Source organism: Manduca sexta, chromosome 7 (assembly GCF_014839805.1).
Source record: "Manduca sexta isolate Smith_Timp_Sample1 chromosome 7, JHU_Msex_v1.0, whole genome shotgun sequence".
NCBI classification, from domain to species: Eukaryota; Metazoa; Arthropoda; class Insecta; order Lepidoptera; family Sphingidae; genus Manduca; species Manduca sexta.
Genome location: NC_051121.1, coordinates 11,389,441 through 11,415,018, shown reverse-complemented (window position 1 = coordinate 11,415,018; position 25,578 = coordinate 11,389,441). Strand labels below are relative to the sequence as shown.

General features: G+C 35.4%; 1 protein-coding gene across 2 annotated transcripts in view; it reads right to left on the bottom strand.

Annotated features, from left to right (window-relative positions):
• LOC115449426 overlaps positions 1-25,578 on the bottom strand; it is a 278,936-nt gene that overhangs the window by 72,961 nt on the left and 180,397 nt on the right. For both annotated transcript variants that reach the window (XM_030177242.2, XM_030177243.2), the window contains exon 4: positions 22,597-22,620. The gene's annotated coding sequence lies outside the window, so the exon portion shown is untranslated. The remainder of the gene's footprint in view (positions 1-22,596; positions 22,621-25,578) is intronic.

Below are 25,578 nucleotides of genomic sequence, written 5' to 3'. Positions count from 1 at the left end.
AACTATGGCATAGATAAACCAAGTTCAAAGCCCGGCTTCTCACTGCGCCCGATAATGAATATCCACGTTTTGCATCACAATGGTGACACATGTCCTCATAAAGCCCGGTGCAATTCCAAAGAAACGCTATGAAATTCAAAACGCCTCCCATAAAAACAAAACGCGACGCAATTTCCACTCGGCGGCCATTTTTTTTTTACAAATATTCATTGTTTGACTCTCTCTAACGGCGCGACAAAATCCAATGTCGGGAAAAGCCCGCGTTTTTTCGCCGTCGGGTTTTCGGCTTTGACCGGTTGTATTCGGTAACACCGACCGACGAATGTAACCTGAATTATGAATTAGATAATTTCGGCTGCCCGAAACCGGACGGATATTTTTGGTTACGTCACTAGATTATATGTGTAATACGTGTGGTAATAATATAACAGGGTCATAATCTTGCCAGAATATAAATGTGTTATTTTGGTTAATGAGAAAACTTAGTAAATGCAGAACACTAGATTCTACTAGCGTCCCTTCGTTTTCAGGGAAAAACGTGTTTCTTTGTAGTTTGATAATAGTAAAAGAATTCTCAGAATTGGAGTAAAAATTCCAAAAAATGATATGGAAGTAACGTTTGCTCCTGGCGTCGCCCACAGGAATGTTTTTTAGAGATACAAGTCTTTCTATATATTTTTCCGGAATAAAAATTAGCCTATGTCCTTCCCAGGGTCTCAAACTATCTCCATACCGAATTTTATCCAAATGAGCTTGGGAATTTTTGAGTTTATCGCGTACAAACAGATAGACGCAACGGAGACCCTTTGTTTTATAATATAAGGACAAGTAAATAAAACACATCATCATCATCTTTTCAGCCGGGAATCGTTCACTGTTGGACATAGGCTTCCCCCATTGAGCACCACAGTGACCGGTTCTGGGCCGCCCTCATCCATCGGACTCCAGCGACCCTCACCAGATCGTCAAATAAAACACGCTACTTCAAAAATTCTGAGGTATGTACGTCAGGTTTTGAATCTATGACCATCTTGGCGGTCCATTCCACTCAAAGCTATCGCTGGTAGACGAGTAATTTAGTATCAAAAAGTCTAAGATGGCAATAAATTGACGGAAGACATAAGGCGCGATGCGTTAGGTTACTCTTTTTTGAAACGGGCCCTGCAAATTGACCCCACTGCACCTGATGGTAAGTGGAGTCCAGAGGGCTGAGAGACGAGAAATGATTACTCCTCCCTACTCTTAATAATTACGCAAAAACCGGGTGAACAATAAGTACAAAATTCGTTATCAAAATTCCAAGATATCTACAACCAGCAATAAACAACATATACATACATAACATCACGCATTTTATACCCGAAGGGGTATGCAGAGGCGCAACTAGGGCACCCACTTTTCGCCAAGTATGTTCCGTCCCATGATGTGATAGAGGGCGAGCCTATCGCCATATCGGGCACAAATTCCAGACTCCGGGCTGATACTGAGCAGAAAAACCCAAATATCACTTTGCCCGACCCGGGATTCGAACCCAGGACCTCAGAGCGCTATTGTACCGGACATGCAATACAACTACGCCACCGAGGCAGTCAACAATAAACAAGATGGTAAAAAATACTCAAAATAAAAAGGCTGAATATACTGCAAAGGGTATCATGTTCGATGCATACAAAACACCTTAAACTGGAATAAATTTAAGACAATTTATAAACAAAATCAAATGTCAGAAGGGTAGAAATGGTGTTCGCGTGTGAAATGCAGATAAGCTATTAAATGGGAGGCGGGGGAGGGTGAGTGCACTTTATCGCTGCCGAGGACAGTTGCCACTTCATAAATGTTTGTGACGAAAAATTATTTGTTAATTTAACAGATAAAAATGAGTATTTCAGTTTGTCATTTTTATACTAGTATACTTTCGGGGCTTAAATATGTAGGTGTGTTGCTGGTGCTAGAGTATTTGTATCAACAAATACCATAATAGTGACTTGCGGAAGTGTGTCGCGTTCGGGGATCAGCTTGTGTATACCCACTTCCTAACAGGCCGCAATAATTGTATCAGCTGGCGAGGGGTAATCATTTTAGTCGACACTATTTGGACGCTGTTTCACTTACCATCACCTGATTGTGGTGGCAGTGGCATAAATTTTTCGTGCGCGTATAACAAAAAAATGTATTAAATGAGTGGAATTTTAAATGTAGTAAGTAGCCGGCAGAACTTTAAATTCCTTTGCTTCGTCCATTTCAATGAAATGAGCAAGTGTACTCACCGTGTTGTCGTGTGCTTTACATGATATTGTAGCTTTAATAACTAGGCATTATATGGCTTAATATTTAATGTCTTATCAGAAAAAGCTGATCTTTTAATCTGTGGTACATTTTTTTTATAACTTTTATTCTCAAGTCAAGTACGAATTAGACGTTGATTTTCTTCTTATTCCTTTACCGGATATAACTTCAAATTGTTATTTTTTGGCATTCAGTGCGCCTGTATATTTATGTAGATAATGTGTATAATATAAATAAATAAATAAAAACAAAATAATGTAAGAAACATGTGTTTTTCATCGCATGACTTCATGTCAAGGTATTTATGAGACACCTCGATTGCGTGACAGCCATCTTGAATCCGCCATCTTGATACGACGAGACATCGTTTGACAGAATAAACTACGTATCGTGTTCGTATCATTTGTTTCTTACTACGTTTTTATCGTGTTTATTCTTGTGTAAAACACCTTCCTAATAAAGGTCCCCCTGTATAATGATTTCTTATGTTTACGCGAATGTCATACATTAAAATTAAACTATTTTTCCGGATTTTATCGCGGTTTTAATATTTTAGTTTTCTCTCGACGTTTCGAAGACTTTGCAGCCTTTATGGTCACGGGGGGGACTGAGGTGTTGTTCATCCGTAAAGTCAAAGTTACAAGATCTACCTACATTTTACAATTATACAACTTTTTAAGTTTTAACTGTTGGTGGTCCGATCCACGCAGAATGAGCTCACAGTGTCATGAAGTCTTGATAACATGTGTTTAATTTTATCCATACCGGTTTCTCCACACTTACTTTTGCGGGAAAGCGTTTAACGCGAACCACGTTGCATGAAACCTAGTAACTTCTATAAAAATAATATTGTATTTCACTTTAATCCTAAATTTATGTAAAGCTTTTAGATAATTTCAATCTCTCAACATAACAGCATTCCGCGCGACGTGCATACAGCCGAGCTCAGTATCTTTTAAAAGAAAGAACATTACTTTTAAAAGAGAGACGCGTTTCTTTTAAAAATATATTTAGTTTCAGCTCTATTCAATGTATTCATTTTGTTGAAAGTGCTCATAAAATGTGAATGACTATGCGGGATTAAAACATGTGAGTTTTACTACTTATTAGGTGTTATTGAAATATAGGACTTAAGGACTAGGTCTTGAAGCTCTCATATTTGTGTTCATTTAGATATCATTCTTGTTATTCCTCTCTCAGTTGTTACCACCAGCATGTTAGTACTATGAATTATGAAACATATTGTAGTCAGAGTTAATTTTTTATACGATTCGGTAAAATAATCCTTCAGCACCTGGTAGATGAAGTGGGGTCCAAATAGACTATCGACTAACGACAGATGATTATCCCTGTCGATAAAATTATGCCGGCCTCTTTGAAAAAAATTGCCAGTATAATCAGTAACGTGAGGTTTAATATTTTGTGAATCTGGTCGAATGTCTCATTGTTAATGCCATAGGACCGTGTGATTCTGTATTCGGTTCAGGCAAACAAAAATTTTTTTACGATAAAAACAAACATCAATTTTTTGGGAGATCCATCTGAGCAAATCCAGTCTTACTTTAAAAAAATTCGCAGTGCTATGCTTAGTTAAAACACAAATTTACTCGATTAGCTGTAAGTCAAAACCCGCCATCTTGCCTCTTAATAAGGTTTAGATTGAGCACCGGTTACAATTTTGACAGCTATTTAAGCAATTCTTAACCACCTTTCGCTAAAATAAAATTATAAGTAAAACTGATAGTCGAAAACGAATCCTAACTAACCTAGAAAACAAACCTATAACCCTTTCAATGTTCAATATATGCGCCAATACATCAAGGAAACAACTTCCAAAAACATTAGTTGAAATATGTACCAAGTACTTTCCCATCAAACTCTGTCTTGTATAAATTCATATCCGGAACTCCGCGCCATAAAATATGACTTAGGAAGTTATAATTCGGCACTTAAAAGATAATATCGGATAAAATCTGGTACAAAGTGGAATAAGCGGAAACGAAGTTTGACATAATTTATACGCAAGAGAAGTTAATGCGAAAGATCGCTTGATTTAGTGTGATTGTTTCTCAGATATTGTTAACTCACCTTCTTTGTAAGAAGGGGTTTTTGGTGAGTCCAATCTTGTAAATCAATTTTTCGGGATGAAAAGTAGCTTATATGACACCAGGACAAATTACATCGAAATTTGCTTTTATTTCTAACAAACACACAATTTAAGCAGCGATAGCGTAGTTGGTTGTGGAACGGACTGCCGAGACGAATGTTCGCAGGTTCAAATCCCAAGAGCACACACCTCTGATTTTTCAAAAAAATGATGTGTGTATTCTTTGTGAATTATCGCTTGCTTTAACGGTGATGTAAAACATCATGACGAAACCTGCATACCTGAGAAGTTCTCTATAGGAATTTCGAGGGTGTGTGAAGTCTACCAATCCGCACTAGGCCAGCGTGGTGGACTAAGGCCTAATCCCTCTCAGTAGTAGAGGAGGCCCGTGCTCAGCAGTGGGCAAGTATATAATACAGGGCTGATATTATTATTTATTATTACACAATTTCACATACTGTATTCATGCCGCTAGATTGTTGGTATTCCACACATACACTTACGTCTTTTTATACCTAAAGGGGTAGACAGAGGCGCAAGTGATGCCACCACTTGTGTGTATTCGTTCCACTGTACCTGATGGTTAATGAAGATCCAAAGAATGTCGATTTACGAGAGATTATTACCCCTCGGCAGTCGACATAATTATGCCGGCCTGTTGGAACGGGATATACACAGGCTGGTCTCAAAACGCGACACACTTACATAGGCCATTATGGCGAGTTTCAACTTGTGTACGGTCGCTATCCGCGCGGATATAAAATATATCCTATCAACAGCAAAAAATCTACAAAATATTTTTACTTTAATATTATTAAGCTAATTTAAAAATGTCAAGAGTTCGTATAAATTCTTTAATAAACTATGATGTCCACGCTCGGCTGTCAGCGAAAGATCTATTTTAGGCCGGTCACACGTCACCATTTACACTTTTTCACGTTCAAAAGAGAAAATACCCTGATTTATGTAGGAGATTTTTTAAAATATCTCACGTCACATACACGGCTTTGCACTACCTCTAAATATTTATACGTGTGTCGGATACGGTGTCAAAAACAGGTGTTTTTATGTTATGTAAGGTAGTAAAAAAAACAGTTTTGTATTCCTGTACATCCATATCACGGTTGTAATCCGTAAATGCGTAAACTATTAATGTTTTTAGTTACTTATGTGCAAATTTAAATTCCTCATTCTGTTTACCCTGGCACAATGCAACATATAAATGTAATTCAAATCAAAATATTTAATGTCCACTAATGAGATAACGTTGTCTATTGATCTTACCCTGGCCTTGTTATAATATTTGAATCTTGAAAGAATTAAGTCTTAGGGCCTGTTTCACAAGTTTGAAATAAATTTTATTTGACAGTTATATTAAACGGCTAATGTAGATAGATCATTTTATTATCATTTATTCGGGAGCATAGAATGTGACTTTTATATTTAGTCGGCTTATACATTTATGTGACTAGGAACATTTACTCAAAAGTTGTGAAAGAGACCCTTAGTGTTTTTCATTTCAATGTGTACACAAAGTTATAATTTGTAGTGTACATAAAAATCTTTTTTTAAACTTGCGTATTAGGACCATAGAAATTTTTAATATTGATTACAAATATATCGGCGAATATTTAGACTGCCTTAGTGCCTACGCGGAACGAATACCAAAATAATTGTAATTAGTTATTCTCATCTTAAAAATAACTCAGTCACAGCTCGGAGTCAGGAAGTTGGCGTTATGATACCCTTGTGCCTCGGAAAGCTCGTTAAGCCGTTCTCCTAAGATTGGTCGCAGTCTCACCATATAGCAGGATTGCAGCCTCACAGAACTATGACAGTGAAGGAACAGAGTGCATCTATGTTTTGCACACACACTAGTGCACTATGATATCTTCTTTGTGGCTGATCTCCGTTGCGACAGGCCGCCGTCGCTGAAATTCGGCAAGGAAGGTTTCATTAGTGGATCCGATATTGTTCATTCCCTTTAATAATAGAGGAAGGCTGGCATGCATGCTAATACAAGCAGAAATGTTTTCACTTTCATTATTTGAGTTTGTTGCACGGTTAATCACTTTGGGGCTGAATACCTGTACATTCATACCCAGCCTACAGCTAAGAGATGTTCAATTATGAATTTCTTATAGTTAGTACGAAGTTGGGAATTAGTGTGGAAATTTTTTCGACTTCCATAATCATCCTTCAGCTAAGTGGAGATGTTAATTATGTTTTTTTTATAAGTCGTACGACATGGACTATAAGTGTTCAAATTTTATTGAAACTATTAAATAAATATTAGAACGAAATTATTAAATTAATTATATTAAAACTGCTGCAAACCATTCATTTATCGAAAATTCACAAAATATAAAAAAATAACACAGAATATAATTACGTAATAGTCTGCATCATAAATAATGTAATAAAAATATTACCGACTTTGAAATAATTGCGTTAAAAATGCAAAAAATAATTTAATATTACATATTCAGACTTTAGTTGAAGTAATATTTATAATTGAATTTGCCTGCGGCTACGTCGGAGTTTTATTTGCATTATTTATAATTTTCATCATATTTCTTGAATTTTATTCCATATACTAGTTTCATTTCACATTGTGTTTATAATAAAATACTTTTAGCCATCTTTACGTCAGCAAAATAGACTATTATGATATGAAAAATATTGGTATCTATTTTAGGCTTGTACAAAAATATAGTTTCAGTAAACAATCTAGGCCAGTGCTTAAATGTGTTGCCATTGTGACAATATCGATACTCTATTAGCGTAGAATAGTGAAGAGACGGGGGGAGGGCCTATATTCAGCAGAGGACTTCATGCTTGTGATATATGATCTCTGTCAAATTTAGTTACTGTAACTGGTTTGTAAAGGATACGCGATACAAGTTCTAAGCTTAGTGCGCATCCTAACTCAGTTGTAATAACCCATATTATGTAAGTGATACGATTTGTAAATAAATAAATAAATAACTTATACGTAGTTTTTTGTTTTCTTTTTACCGTGTAGTAGAGTACGGCCGAGCCCAGCAATGGGACCGTATATACTTAATTCAGAAATAAAATAAAAATATCTATACAATAAATTACTGAATGTAATACTTCAATACGGTATTAAATAGCAAAACCAATGCATTACAACTACCTAAAAACCACTCTAAACGCAAATAAGTTAATATATTGCGTAAATATTCCAATAGTACTTGGAATCTTTCGGAAATTTTTTAACTAGCGAATTCGAAACATGAGCAGAGTTTATGAAAAAATGCTGGTGTTTAAATCACACTCCGTGGAAGAGTGTCCATTAAGCGGAGGTCGGAGGCAGAGGTCGAGCGGGATAAACAAAAAATGTACACGTTACCTGAGTGGAATGCTGGAGTATAAAGATTTTTCTATTGATGTATGGTGGCTGGATGAGCCGTGTTTTTAATTGGTTTGAATGACGAGACGAGCTTGCCTTTCGGCTGATACTAAGCGATACGACCGCCCATAAACATTAGAAACACCATCCAACACCTTGAATTACAAAGTATTGTTTGGTATTCCACTGCGCTCGCCATCCTGAGACATTAGATGCTAAATCTTATTATGGCCAGTAGTTACACTAGCTAGAATATCTTTCAAACCGGAACCCAACAGTGACTAAACACTAATGTTTAGCGGCAGAAATAGACATTCCAGTGGTACCTACCCAGGCGGACTCTCACGTATGAGAGACCACCACTAGTAACAGTTTCAGTAAGAGGTATATGTGTTGCCATTGTAGCCAAATTATCAGGCATTATGAGCCTTAACTACTACCTACTACCTCGGCATAGTTGTATTAAGTATGACTGCAGCGCTGAGGTCTCGAGATCGTTCCCCGGGTCCGCAAAGGATTTTGAATTTTTCTACTGAGTACCAGCCCTGAGTCTAGAATCTGCGCGCGATATGGCGATAGGCTCGCTGCCTACCACAATATGGGACGGTATACCCGGCAAAAAATAGGTGCACCAGGTGCGACTCTACCTAACTCTTTGGATATAAAAGGCATGTATATGCGTGCGTGTATGTGTGTGTGTATATTTGCATGACATTTAACGTCTCAGTGTGACGAGTGCAGTTCCACGCAATGCTTTGTAATTTCATGTTCGACTGATGTTGCTACTTTCAATGGATCGTCGTGTCACTCACCATCATGCGAACGGCAAGCTCTCTTCGTCATTCGTTTCCATAAAAATCTAAACACGTAGTATCATTTCTCGTAGGCAATACTAACATTTTAATATATGCGAAAATATGTCTGTTACGCGATCACGCCTACACCACTAACCTGATTTAGCTGAAATTTGGCACGAAGTAAGCCTGAACTCTAAAAAAGGTCATACACATTTCATTCGTTACAAATTCACGCGAAACTGCGAGCAACAGCAATTCAAAAAAATACAGCATTAAATAAAACCACATCTAGGAAACTTAAGCTCAGAACTAAAACAAGCGCATATTTCCAGCACAAATCCTCGGAGCACGGTAGTCATAACTCAAGTTTATCTCCCGCAGACCCGCGCCGAGCCCCGGCTGTACTCGCATTTTCAATTACAATACTTCCAGACGCGTTTACACTCCGCAGCTTTTCAATCGAACGGCGGCTCTTAATTGGAGTAAATTGTTTGGTTTTCGAAATTTCGAATGGAATATGCTCAAGTATTTTATGGTTCCGAACTCAATCGGCATCTACGAAACCATGATGTTAAGGTTTTGGTGTTATCTGCCCAATGTTTAGGAGCTCTTTATTTTCTATTGAAATGGACAGCGAAAATATTTTTTACCATGGTTCTAGAAAATTTGGTATTACTAGGTCTTTGTGAACTACCATCTCCTTTTGCAGTTTGAGTTTTCATGGGATATAATGGTAACACGATAGGGTTTGTTGCCTATAATCATTAATAAAATTAAGGTAACCCGCTTGTTATAATCCATCCATAGATACACGATAAACGAAGGCCCCACGTTACAGGCTTGCCTTGTGTGGGGACCGTGGTCATCACATTGATTAATTTCGTACATTATTGTAAAGTTCTTACTTATTATACGTATTATGTATAAAAAAATTCTTTGTGTTAAATCTATCTGTCTGTTTCGATTTCACATCTGAACCAATGAATCGATTTCTATAAAATTTGGTATCGACAGAGTTTGAGACCTTGCAAAAGATTTTGTCTCGACAAAGTACACGTTAGAACTTTTATCCCCGAAATACTTCCACACAGGCGAAGCCGCATGTAAATCTAGTACTTGTATACATTTTAGCGCTTTCGAAATAAATTCTGTTACTAAAAACGCAACATCGTATTTAAACTGTGAGACCAATTACGCTGGATTACACTAGCTATGTGAAACGTTGTCTGACACCAATTTATGATGACACTCAATGGAGTATAAATCCATTTTGTAGAATATGTGACAAGAGCTTGGAGCGGAGTGCAACGGACAGCCAAGAGTAGTCTCGAATTCAAACCTAAGGCAATCTCGACTTTTCGCAGTTACTTGTATTTTCACTAATACAAAATATGGAGGTAAAGCTTGTTCAAATAGTGGTACGACCAATATCTTTAGACAAGGACAGTAACAAAATTCTGACAATCATGGACGCGTCCCCTCAATAAAATCATAATAATATCAGCCCTGTGTTATGTACCGTCCTACTGCTGCACAGGCCTCCTCTACTACTGAGAGGGATTAAGCCTTAGTCAACCACGCTGGCCTAGTGCGGGTTGGTAGACTACACACACCTTCGAAACTCCTAAAGAAACCTTCTCAGGTAGGAGGTTGCAAATTTCCTCGCGATGTTTTCCTTCACCGTTAAATAAAGCTGAGAATACACTAAGAATACACACATAACTTTAGAAAAGTCTGGGGTGCGTGCCTTAGGTTTTGAACCTGCGGGCATTCATCTCAGCAGTCCGTTCCGCTACTAATTAGGATATCGCCGCTTCTTGGTCTCTCAATAATAATATATTCATTTATATTTGCACTACATTGTAGGTAGTTAAAACATATCTACGCTTGAAAGGCAATAATATCTAAGCGACAATCAGTAAATTTTTGGATAGAGTGCTTTAAAGTTTTAATTTTTATATGAAAATTTACAAAAATACGACTTTTTATTTCATAAAATTTAATGTTATTAAAATTGTCCTAGAACTACAAAACTTACATCAAATGACGCAGAAAAAAATGGCGATTCAAAATATTTATATTATAAAATTTTCGGTATATTTGTCGCTTAGATGTGTTTGCCTTTCAAACGACGATACAGTTATAATAATGATACCAAAATAAATACACAAAACCTAACAACTCAAATTAAAATAATTGTATAATCGTCTCAATCTACGTTCTAAATTCTATATTCGAAAATCCTTGATTACTCAACCGTTCTTATCGTTCGATCGATTGGAACGATTGAATGGAAACAAAAACGTCCGTCGTCATTCGTTCAATATCGTTCGTTAGCGCGGCGCCAATTTGTGTCCTGTTTTATTTACTAATTGTATTGGCGATTTTGGGTGGAATTGGGGGGATTGCGGGGACATTTAGACGGGTAATGTAAATTGGCAATAGTGAAATGACCAGTGATAAGATCGGTGATTACAATGCTAATTGATTATTGGTGTTGGCGTGTTAATTGTTATGAAATGGTTATTGAGGGAATTATGGTCTGCAACTGTTTGTTGATGTGTTTGCAATGCTTGTTCTCGTGAAGCTGAGCTATTGGGTAGTAAACTCTTTATATGTACAGTCGGACAGAAAAATAACTGAACAAATTCAAAATGTGAAATTGCTTTTAAACTTTTGTGTCTGTATCGACAAAGGAAATATTTACGAAAATAAACTAAAGAGTTTCACTTTATTTTTTAGTATAATGTGATTTCATGTAGGTAATAAAGTGGTTCGATCAAAATTATTAACTGTAATCCATTTCTCCTTTACATTAAGAATATGTAGCAAATCTATTAGTAGATATGTACACGTAAATTACCATCGATTTTTTTTTTTATTTGAACACGGCGAAGTTGCCCATTGCACCTGATGGTAAGTGGAATGAGGTCCAATATAATGTCGACTGACAGGAAATGATTAACCCTCAACAGTCGACACAATTACGCCGGCCTGTTAGGACCGGATATACACAGGCTAATCCCAGAACGAGACACACCTACATAAGCCACTATGGTTTTAACATATTGTGTACGGTGGTCGCTATCTTAGCGGATATAAAATATATCCACCAACAAAATTCAAATTATTCGATACCTCTAAAACATATTTTTCACTTACGTCTCTACAATCCTACGATAATACGGTTACAGGTGCAGAACGCCAAGCTAATAATGTAACCGTATTTACATACATAATATATATACTGATGTGTGTGCGTTCACACGCCAGTGACTGCGAGTTTGGCGAGCTCACAGTATTTCTGACACACTGCGTGCAAGATTGACGAACAAACTTTTCTTATCAGATAACAACACATTAATCTGATATTGTTGTATTTCATAGTTAAACCATTGTTTGTTTATGTAATATCTTTAGGAAAACATGATATTCATATGCAATTTATTAATAAAGTGACAAATAATAAAACCGTGACAAGCAATTAAAAAAAAAACATTTAAAGAACTCCAAATAAACCTACTTTCAAATAAACTACTTAAATATATTACAGTATAATTAAGAACGCTTATATTTACGAATAAATATTTCCATCCTGCAGAGAATTAACGTCCAGCTTCTCTCATAATAGCTGGTTTATCAAATAATTATACACTCTTTAAATACTACAAATATCTACTTTAAATTGACACACTATACATATGTTTACAAAACGCTCATGTAAAAAAAATAAATGTTTTATTTTAAAAAGAAACATTCTCCGAGATGTACAAAAGAGACTATTCTACTAATGCATCGTACTGAAAAAATTCACAATATTATATGATAACTAAGCCAACGTCATTCCAAACTTGTAAGCACATTACAATTACATCTTCAATACCAAACATTCGTCAAACATCCCAGCCGTGTGTCACAACATTACCATATCGGTCATGGCGGCTAACTCGGCCAAACTAATAACTCAGACAGTGATGGAAGCACGCTACAGCGGTGTGTAGTATACATATCAATTACTACACTAAATCTTGGAGACATTGTAATCCCTACAGTTGGCAACATTTTAGTCTTGAATACTATTGACTGGACCAGCCAGATACAGGCAATCCAACCAATCCACTTAAACAACTTTGCTGTAACTTAAATAAAAGTTGGTAATTCTTCAGAAGATCTTACGGCTAGTCTGTTTCTTAAGTTCCGTGAAATCATCTTTGTATACAAAGTTTTGTTCAGCGAACTTTAATTATAGTTACTACATATATAATATAATATCAGGCCTGTATTACTGTCCCACTGCTGGGCTAGGTCTTTCTTTACTACTGATTAATTCTTAGACTACCACGCTGGCCTAGTGCGGATTGGCAGGCTTCACGTACCCTCAAAATTCTTATAGAACTTCTCAGGCATGATGGTTTAGTTACGATGTTTTCCCTAACCGTTAAAGCAAGCGATAATTCACAAGAATACGCATATCACTTTTAAAACCCATACATACTTAATTTATAATTAAGAGACCCATCTTAAGACTTTTCCATAATAATTTTAAAGGAATGTGAAGTGTACCAACCTACCTTACGAAAGGCTAATCTGCGTCTAAAGCAACCCACAGCAAAGAGAAAATGTATATCTTAAAGAACATTACTTTGAACTAACTGCTTTAGTAAGACATTTGTACTCACCAATCAATCTGACAGTGTGTCACGCAAATCTGTCCTCAGCTAAGTTAAACTAATCACTCAAATATGATGGACGCTCGCTATAGCCCTGTGTGACTATTTATTAATGTATTAACTGTAAATCTAGTCATGTGTTAATCGCGAGCTAATTACAGTACTCGGCAGCTTATACAGCTATAGAAAGAGAATTGGCGAGTCAGCAACAATCACACACATATGACGCCCTACAAAGCCAAAGTTAGATTATTTCTTTCTAAAAGTAATGCGTTATATTCCCTAGCGAATACTGTAGCTATATAGGTCAATGTGTAATATTTACTGTCAAGTACTATAGTTTAATTGTGGTATGAGTGTAGTGGCTGTATTGACAAGTACCTTTGAATTATGTTAATAAAGAAACTTATTGATTGCGCTATCTAATTACTAGACCAATCAAACAATACGGTAGTTAATTAATTTTATTCTATACTTATATCATTAAAATCTAGTTGGAAAATAAATAAATTATAAGCCTTTATTTCTGGTGGAAGTAGTAACGGATAAATTACAAAATAGAGATGCAGGTAATACGTGACGTCATCGGGTATAATGAAGCAGGTGTAAGAAAGAGATAGCTAAGTTCAATAAGCGAACGTTCTTGCTCGCGGCAATATTTCAAATGTGAATAATTGCCTCATTTTTCATCCAATTTCAATTTTGTTTTCATTGAAGATTTTCTTTTTCGTATTAGTTTTTGGTATTCATAGAGTTCAAAGCAAGAAAACTACCCTATTGTCTCTTCCTTTGGAATCAGACCTGGTCTCACAAGCTCTGATAATATTTAAAATAAATGAAACGAGATTCTTGTATATTGCTCAATACATTACCATACCGAGTAACTTTCAAATGTATTATATTGCAATGTTTCCTAATAAAAGATGTAAGTAGTTAACAAGGCTATAAACGAATTAATTTGTTGAAATTCCAATGGGATATTAATTGGACATTGTTCGTTATATTATTGAATGCAATAGATAAACCTTGGATTTCATTGTTTTAGATATAGAATCTTATCGCAGGTCCGCGTTCGTAACTTTTGAATTCTCACTATTGAATTAAGTGTATATTTGCAGGTGCAAGAAAAGAATTTTATTAAAATTTTACACAAATTGGTTATATTGTTTCAAAAATGCAATGGACCGACGGCTTGTAAAAGGTAAAGGGGTAGTGGATAGATACGAGCTGCTCAAGACTGGAATGGTTGGCGCTCACTTGGGGAGGTCTACGCTGAGCAGTGGACGCCAACAACCTGATCGGTTGATTGTAATATAGTGTAGTTCATATATAAAAAAACCTTTAACTGTAAATGTAAGTCCTATCAAAAACAGTGCAGTTGTTTTGGTGATCAACCAAGAAAAAAAATGAAACGCGTGTTTAACTTTAGGCGATGTACGTGTTCAGGAAAATATATCACAATCAGACGCATAAATTTAATTCGTACTTACATAATATTCTTGCAGTTTATAAATGGTTCACGTAAATGTTTCTGCCAACCCCACAGCATCAGGCGAGGGCTTGTATATATCATCACTACCAATACAGTAACGAAGCCTCTTGAACTTCTAAACTAACTATAGCTCTCAGTTTCCAAAACGGGAGCGAGTTACAGTCTGTTTGGGCATCACGTCGGAACTATGAACGATATTGCTCAATATCTACACGGATATCCTTTTAAACTGCTCCAGTTTGAGATGTGTTTTGCATACGATGCAGAGGGGAACTGTATCTGTAATGTATAATGATTTCTTATATTTAGGCGAATGTAAGTATATATAAACCTAATTGTCGGATTTTATCGCTTGTTTCTTGGTGATACTGTGAGGTCATTTTGCGTAGATTGGACTGTCGTCAGATATTTCTTTGTCTATTGTAAAATGTAGCTGGATATTGTAACTTTGACTTGTCGACAAGACCATCACCTCGGAACGCCTCGTGGCCATAAAGCGTGTAATTTCGAAATGTCGTGTCGAGAGAAAATTATAATACAAAAATACTGCGATTAAAACCGAAAACTTATTTCGATGGATCTGTAATTTTGGTATTAGGAATTTTGAGGTCTGCGAAATCGCACTAGGCCATGGTGGTGGACTTAGCCCTAACCACTCTTAATAGTAAACGTGATAAAAAACGAATACGAAATAACATTTCAATCGAGCGGAGCCTCGAAACACAAAGTTATCTATAAAATAAAGTTCACTGCAGATATCTCGAGATATAATGTTGTTCCATTTCAAACACACTCCGCTAGTTTCTACAGTTCAATGATAATATTAATTATGGAAGCTTTGTTAGCATAAACTTGCTCTGAGTGGATTGTATCGTGTATTTTATATACTACTAGTTTTTGCTCGCGGATTCGTCTGGATTAGTATTCAGAAAATGCTCCACTGAGTACTTTTAATAAAAGTAGCATTCACTTCTGATATACGAACCGTTGTCATAGTGTGTTATCATACTATTTCAAGTGTAAAACCATTTTTGTGTTTGATTATTTATAGATGTAGGCTTGTAATTAACAAATGAAATGATTATATTAGATTTTATTACTCTGTATGTCTTGCGACAAGTAAATAAATACTATTAATATAAATTCGAAAAAATATCTGCTACATTTTTCCGCTTAAACACTAAACCGATTTTGATGAAACTTGGTATGAAGTAAGATTGAATCCTTAGAAAAGATACAAACTATTTCTTAACTTTACGCAAAACCACTAAAGAGATAGTTGTCAATGGTTTACTACCTTAATAACTGACTACTCAAAAGATAAACTAACATTTATCTATACTTATAATAAATCTGTAGAGAGGTCAATTCTGTACATGAAATATATTTCCAAAATAACTATCAGAGGGTGATTAGGGATCGATACTGATGCCAAAAATGCAATTAGTAAAATTTTTGTCTGTCTGTCTGTCTGTATAACCGTTATAGAAACAAAAACTACTCGACGGATTTTAACGAAACTTGGTACAATTATTTGTCATACTCCTGTGCTGGTTATAGTATACTTTTCATCACGCTACAATTAATAGGAGCAGAGCAGTGAAGGGAAATGTTGGGAAAACGGGAGAAGTTACTCCATTTTTTAAGCTTCCGTCGCGTTTGCAACCTTAATGGTTAAAGCTACGCAGAAATCATGTATGACGGAAATGTTCTCCTTAAAATTATGTAAAAAATATCCCACGACAACATATGTCTATCTTTTATGGTTGACTCACAATAACACGTATAACTCCCGATAGCTTAGCAGTTCGAAGCTTTCTCATTATATTTGTCTACTCTTACGTTTATAACACTCTCAGTCACCCCTAATTAAAAAAGTTAATATTATTAAATATTCCATAAAAAAGAATCATAGAAATCGGTATAGAAACACCAAAGTTATACATGAAATACGCTAATAATAAGCCATCACGTGTGAATACTGAATCATGCTATAAGCTTCCTTCGATTTCACCAGGATCCCATCATTAGACCCTGACCGGACAATTGGACCACCTGCATACCACCATACATTAAAAAAACATCCCGACAAATTGAGCACCTCCTCCATTTTTGAAGTCCGAAATCCACGCGGGCGAAGCTGCGAGCGGAAGCTAGTTATAATAATATAAGCATGTATGTTAGCCTGAAACATTATATAATAGTAACATAACAAAGACGAAAGCGACTTAGTTATTTTAGTTTTCATAATGACGTCGACTGCACAAAGGGGAATCACTGCGCCTTCAACCGTAGTAGAGACGTGAATGCAGCATAGGGATGTGCTTTACTATAAACTATATAAATCAGACAGGGTCATTTCGACATCGCGTTACTAAATGAAACCACATGCTCGTGGTAATACCACTTTAAAATAAGTTACTTGAGCCATAGATGTAAAAAATATTGAAAGTTTCGAAGAAAATAAATATTAATAAAAATAATTTTTTATGTTACGCGCCCTAAAGCCACTACTACTACTACTCTAAGAGAATTCGTTGCAGCGGCAACACCATAGTTTTAGTCAGAAATACAGCCACGCACTCGCCATATTCGCTTTAAACTACAAAATGATAAAAAAATCCGAAAACTTAAACCAGGATTTTTCATGAAAATACTAGTTGTTATGGATGATTTTTGGCACAATGTCAGCAAAGGTGAAGACGAATATGTGGTTTCATTAAGTAACGCAATGTCAAAATGACCCTGTATACATAGCATCACGCATTTTTCCCTTTTTAGTAGTAGTCAGAGATACCACTTTCGCTGGCTATGTTAGCTGTCATGTAATGGGGTGCCTATTTACACATACCGGATATCCCAGACTTCGAGGATATATTAAAATGGTAAGTTACAAAAGAAATCCAATGTCTTTACCCGATCAGAGCGTCGGGTCCATATAACTCCATTCCTGCCGGCTTTGGAAGCGGATTGGAGAGGAATAAACATCTATCGACAGTCAACACTATTATTGTTTTATTATCTTTTTATTTTTAAAGTTTTTTACATTTTTATTTCTTGAAAATATCAATATATATAAAAGTATAGAAAAGTTGAATTATCTCCGATAGTGAAGCTCAAGACCCAAGCCACCCGTGGATAGGGACTTTATTATTATTATTTAATAACTCTATCTTGATACCACTCCAATTACCATCAGGTGCAGTAGGTCACTGTTCCAGTATAAAAACATTCAGTTGCAAGCAATTTTACCGTTATATCTTCATATTTTATTGCAAAATTTATGAGATTTAATATTCTAAATCTCAGTGCTGGAATAAAATGACATTCTATGAAACAATAACGATGTTTACGTCCTAAACACATTGTGCATAAGCGTATGAAATTAGAACTTCGCAAACATGAATTTGCATACTCCACTTACTAATTAGGTTGAAACGAGCTGGTTCCCAGGATATCTACACTTATACCCGTGGGGTCAACAGATTTCGGAACAGAGTTAATGTTTAACCGAATTACGTTTAGAAATGGTGAAACACTTGAAAGTTGCAAACCGCGGACGTGACGCGCTTGGTTCGAAATTTGAACGTGTTTTCTGAAACGAGTAATATATTTTAACTGTACAGCATCACGCTTTTCCGTGTGAAGGCAGAGCTGTCTTCCTCGTAGGTCCCAGTCCCATATTATAGAGGACAAATCTATTACTTACAGGAAGTAATTCTAGAATCAGAGGTGATATTGAAAAAAAAAAAAACATCTTGCCCAACTAGGGTTTGAACCCCAGTACTGAGTTATAATACTATATGTAACAAACTACTAAGACACTCATTAATTCTAATTTAATTAACACCAAAAATCCATATCATAAAACAAAGTCTCCCGCCGCGTCTGTCTGTACGAAGAGATTTCAATGAAATTAATATGGAGATATTTTGAGACCTTGAGAATGACATTAGGTACATTTAATCCCGCTAAAATAAATAGGGGAAATTTTATCTTAGAAAAACTTTTTCACGGCGAACCGCGAACAGCAAAAGCAGTATAAAAAAGTGACAAATCAATTAACACAATATTTTTTTATACGATCAAGGGAATATTACATCACTGCACCTGATGGTAAGCGTAGTAAGGGTCAATAGAATGCCGACTGACGAGAGACGATTACCTTTCGGCAGTCGGTAAAATTATGCCGGCCTGTTGGAACCGCATATACGCAGGCTGCTCCTGGAACGCGATACACGTGGCACTATGGCGGATTTTAACACCTTGTGAACATTTGTCGCTATCCGTGCGTTATAAAATATATCCTACAATCTGTTCATCCCTACGATTCTCAAGTAGTTTGCTCGTTAATCATATATATAAAATAAATTAACCAGCCAACACCAAAAATATAAATATAACCAGTTCATTTTAAAAAAACCTCTGTGAGGATAAATCAGTTGTCGGACATGTCCGTATGAAAAGCTAATAACAATAATACTTGATCCGACACCGCCTAATAACGCTGAGTCGCGGCTTCAAAGCTATGACGAGTCTTCAGCGAGTCCTTAGTAACAATGCTGCTCGAGACATAGGGCGGGCCGAATAGTTTACCGATATATTATTATTGTCGATTTTAAAGTATAGAGTAGTGATGGAAAACAGATTGATTGAACAAAACTGTGACGGATTTTCGGGGTGTCATAGGTGACAATGCCGCTTGCGATATCGAGACGGGGTAAAATTTGATCGATAGATTATTACATACTTATCGATTTCGCGTATTTTTCATTTAATAAGGACAAAAAAAATCTTGTAATATACAGTTTCAATGACATAGCTCTAGTATATTTTTTTTTACATAATCTACTAAGTGTGGTTGCCACGTCGCCATGCCTTCTCGCTGGATCATTTAGAGGAGCTGCGTGCGCGCCCCCGAACGCATAGTGCGTGTCCGTTAATTTTGAATTTGGACGTTGCCTAATTACGTTATTGACTGTGTAATAGTTCAAGATAGTTTTGGTGGATCCAGCAACTCCCACCATTGCTGGCGCCGACCATCAAACGTCGAGAAAGGGGCTATGGTGGGTTGGCTTTGACGTATTATTCCAACCTAAAACTGGATTTTCGTTATTTACTTTTTTCACTCGTATCTGTTTCATTGTATTCAAACCACTTGTTACTTAACAAAAATACGGTAAGCATATTTTTATTGATTTCACAAAATATGCGAAGATGTAAAAGAAAGATATAGTTTAGGATACGTAGATCTCCAGACTTTACTTTTTATATCTACCAATTGGTACCAACTTTATGCAGGTATTTTATTTCTTTTAAATTAGGGTTGGCAACACTGAGTTTTCTTCAAGTATTTTTACTTTTGATGTCCCTGCCACCATTTATTTGTGTAAAAATAGTCTTTTTAATATCATTTAGAGATTACTTTCGGAGGGCCAGAATATTGTTTAATATGAAATTATGATTAGTATCAGAAAATTAAAACGCAAACTTGTGGCGAATTTTCAGAAATAATTGAATTAAAAAAAACTGTAAAGAAAAACACTAGACAGCTTCGATGTAACTCATCTTTGCGAAAAGAATAATTAATATCGCAAACTTTGAAGCGCCTTTTTAAGTTTTTTTAATTGAACTAAGATAGATTTTCATCACGTTCCGATGGGTTTGATGTAAATTTTAATTATTTTAAGCAACTTAAAATATTGAACGTTTTAAATAAATTTTAGAGTTTAGATTTTAAATTTAAAGCGGTGTCGAGTTTTACAATTTATATTCAAGTTTAATATTTTGTAGTCTCAATTTCCTAAGCAAATTATTTATTTTATATCGAAAATTTTACTACCAACAAATGTTTATCATTGTTTACTGGCAAAAATAAACCGACTCTGATGTATTTTCACGTGTTACTGACAAGGATATTTATTAAAAGACCACTATTTTATATCTGATTGATTCCTTCCTAACCGAATTTCGGCCAAGATGGCCAATCGCCAACGGAGGTCAGTCAAGTAGCACACAAGTGTGTGCGCAATACACAGGTGCACTCTCTGTTCCTTCACTCTCATAGTCCGGTGAGACGGTGATCCAAGATGACCGGAGAGAGATCAGGCGCAGGACCAACAGCTTTATGTGCTTTCCGAGGCACGGAGATATCATACTGCCAACTTCCTGACGCCGAACTGCGAGTAAGTAATGTTTTAAGACGGAAAAACTCAGGAAATTATTTTTACAGTCAGTAATTTTTAAAAGTAATGAACGCATGAAAACAATAGTCATAAAAAAAAATTATATGAATTTCTAACATATTTTTTACTTCCTATATCGTGTGGACTGGACTATTATCGATATCGATACCCATCACTAAGGAAGCCCGTTAATCGTCTCCTTATAATTATAGGTTATCGTCGCGCATGATTTCACCGGCTTCTTCCCTCATTCTTTCTACACAGCTCTCGTAATTAGTTATACACGCCATTCAATTATCAACCTTATCACCCGCTCTTAAGGATTGAAATGACGTGTACAGCTCAAAGTGCCGTTTTCAATGACGCTAGTGGAGTGAAGAACCATTCACGGACGCCGTGATTCCATGATATTTCGCGGCAGAGGATTTCGCTTTCGCCCGAGCCGGATTTTTCCAGTTTTATCCGGTTTTAGGCGGTCTATGAGAGTTTTTTGGCGTTGCCTGAATTGTATACCGGTGTTATTATTAAAAGTTACGGTTAGTGTAAAAATATGTCTGGTTTTTGTTGAAAAATGCTGGAGTGTAAATATTACGGGCTTTGGAATGCGGTCGGATTTTGTGAGATTTGTTTGTGATTTTTTACTAGAATCTTCTTCATAACGCTATACGGAAACCTAAATATACCTTCCATTCATCTCTAAACCCTATTTCACATCTATAAGGCAACGTACTGTAACTTTGAAACTGATAATACTTTAAAAAGGTGGTCACAATATTAAGAAGCATGACGTCTCATACAATAAAAGACTGTGAAAATTAAAATATCATTAAACAATGTTCTATCTTTATACTGACGCCCGCATTTCTCACGTAAGACCAGTTATATAAAAGCATAATAAATTGTTATCGACTTAGGTAGTACACTCTCTAATTGTCTGTACCTGCGGCGGCGTCGTGTGACGGGTCGGCCACTTCCCTACAATATGGTTGAGGAGGCCGATGGCTGGCACATGCGTCATACTCGTGAACGGGTGCTGCTTGTGTGGACTGGACTACTCATTACGCTTATTATATCTAAGTACTGATATTAATAGTATATTGGGAAAATTTAACATTAAATTATTTCATGCTTTTTCAGGAATGTGCACTCGTAAGGGAATTTAAACTTTATTATTTTAATTAAATAAATGAACTGCTCTAAACTAAATAGAAAATTGTATAGTTTATTAAATTTTCTATTTTGTTCCTTTGAACTGATTTTGAAAAGAGCAACACTAGTTTTACTTGCTCGTTCTTCTCTGGTAGAAACTGCTTTCCGAACTAGTGGTAGAGGTAAATTTTACTGGATCTAAATAATGTTTAACATTCCACACACACGCATACGCACATACACATACACACACACGCACACACACACACAGAGACGCTTTTTATCTCCGACCCATGATGCGACAGGGAGGGGCGTATCGCCATATCTGACACAAATTTCAAACTCCGGACTAACACTAAGCAGAAAACCGAACTCTAGACCCCAGCACTACAGTCGAACCGTAAAACAAACTAAGCCATCGAGGCAGTAAAATTATTCCATGTCTTATTCCATATAGGTAAAAAAATATATGAAGATTTAACACGAGCTACCTCAATATATTGTTATAAATCTTCAAATATTACTATCACTTACTTTAATCAACTTCGTCGTTGAACTCTGTAACAATACAAAACTTTTGTTAGTATTACATTCGTCTCTTAAATTACAAATAACTTACGAAGTAAAATAATTTTCATCTACCATCAAGTTTTTAATTTAAAGGAGTAATTTAACAGATTAACGCCCGAATACTCAAACGCCACTTAAATATTTAAGATGGCCTCACGGATTTAAGCATTCGTTATCTTTGAAATTGGTATACTGAAACGTCACTTATTTCCTAACCTTAAATTTAAGGCGACGAAGGTTTAAGGTCCGCTTATTGATTCAAACGGTATTCACAAACCCTGCTTAAAGTTTGACAGCTATTTAAGGCCGCCTTATATGGCTGTTAATTGAGATTAATTTGAGAGTGCTTGCGACTACTCTCAAATCTTTACGCTAAAATATTTATTGTTGTGTTAGTTGTTATTATATTCTCTTTCGATTTAATAAAATGTCTTTTTCTTCACTATCATCACTGTCTGAAGAAGAATATAGGGTCAATCGAAGAAATCGAGAGAAATTAGACACTTTCGAAGAGTATTTATGTTCATTAATTCAGGAATTGTCCTAAATTATGCTTTTTAATTCAGGAATTGTCATTTCAGCAATGTTCATTCATTATATTGATTTAAACTGGATATTGATCCAGCCTAGTCGGTCATAAAAAGAAATACCAGATATTTATTGCCCTTCGTTTCTTTACCACAGGCACCTACCTATCAAAGGGTCATCTGGGTACATAATGGTGTACTCATATTATGGCACTAGTTGTGCCTGTGCTTATATCATGGAACTAGTTGTGCCTTTGCCTACCCCTTCTAGGATGATTAGCTTTATTATGTGTGTATGTAACAGTTTTAAGGGAAATAAATTTTATTGAAAGTCAACATGTCTAAATGAAGAAATAATTATTAGAGAAGCAAGAAGAAACTTTATTGTATTTATTATATTTTTTAATTGTAATTCTTATATATCAGAGATATAAACATTACATTACAGACATTTTGCTACACATAGTACATATATATAGATATGAGTACAATATGGTACATCATATTGTACTCATATCATGGAACTAGTTGTGCCTGCGCTCATATCATGGAACTAGTTGTGCCTCTGCCTACCCCTTCTAGGATGATTAGCTTTATTATGTGTGTATGTAACAATTTTAAGGGAATTTAATTTTATTGAAAGTCTGAACATGTCTGAATGAAGAAATATTTATTAGAGAAGCAAAAGAAACTATATTGTAATTATTATATTTTTTAATTGTAATTCTTATATATCAGACATATAAAATTTTATTACAGACATTTTGCTACACATAGTACATATATATAGAAGATGCTTGCAGAAGTCTATTTCTTGAATAAATTATTGATTGATTGATTGATTTTTCACTATATCCAACAGTTCTTGTTTTTCTATTTAGGTATCATTTCAACCAATTTTTTGGGTTTTGTTATTTGCAGACTGCATTGATTATATAATTACAAAATAGAAACTTCTGTGGTAAGACACGAAATAAGAATTATGTTGTTAACAAACAGAAAATAATCACTACGATTTACTTAATTGTTGACGAAAATTTGACAGATACAGAAGTTTTTTTTTCTAAAGTGACTATGTCAATACTGATCATGCTGCCAAATGGCAAGTATAAATAAGTTGGAATGTATTTACTACATCAATGTTGAGAATTTAATAATTAAAAATCATTTTTAATTAAACTGCGTATTACGTTATTTGATTTTTTTTATGTTTCATAAATTATGCTGCGTGAAACGACACATAAATATCATTTTATTAAAATTATGTAAACGAAAACAAACTTTTATAATCTATAGCAAATTAACTGCTCCTCAACTGAGTTTTCCGTAAAATCTTTTAATGTACGTTTGAGAATGCCATTTAAATTAAGTAGCCTGTTAAATTTAAGTAGGCCTCAGACAAGTTGGTTGGTTGAGTAGCGTTTCAGTATTCGGGCGTAAGTGTTATCAGATGTACAAGGATTTTAATAGTTATGAGGCAAATGTAGATATCTCAATATCGACTTTCATATGTTTATTTTAAATTAATAAATATAAAATATAAATTGTAAAACCCACCCTGGTGCCACCCAATGTCATCGTCGATTATATTATCGCGAATTTGCATAAACTAATGTAGCACTCAAAAGTAATGTAGCTTACTATAAAAAAGAAAAATTCGAAAACTGTTTAGTACTTCCTGAGATAGGTGCGTTTAAACAAACAAATAAATTAACCTTTCAGCTTTATACATTAGCATAATTTCTATAAAAAAATGCCTTGCTAAAATATTCTTGAGTGCTAATACGTACGCATTACGATTACTGCAACAAAGTTTCCAATTCGATTCCCTGTTTTGAGCAGTGGCAATGGACATCTGCTCAGTATCAGCTTGGACCTGAAACTGTCTCCAATATAGTAAATAGTTCCCCTACTTGGAACCTAACATAGCTAACGGAATGTGTTACATCACTACTATGTATGAAATATTCTTCACACAAACAATTCACGAAGCACGCGGCGCATCCGCTGTGGTTGCAACCACCAAAATTAATCTGTTCCTTGGTCAGGATAAATTGTGGCTACGCTGAGACGGCTTGCAAATGCAATTAAAGATAAACGCTCTGATTAATCGTTGTATACATGTCTTATATAATGTTCTAATTGCATGACTCTATCGTTATTATTTTGCCGTGTTTTGTGGCGTGTCATTCAAATTTTTAAGCATCTCAATTGTAATGGAGGTTATATATATGTTGAGACGTGTTGATGGTTTTAGGCTCTTTATTAGACTGCACTATACTAACTTAATACAATACGTTACATAGCTTATATACTAAGTACACAGTAAGTAAGGTGTAAAGTTTTAATTAAAAAAACAGCCCTTGTCTACATTCAGGTACCTATTATGAGTTATGACAAACATTTATAATTTAGCAAA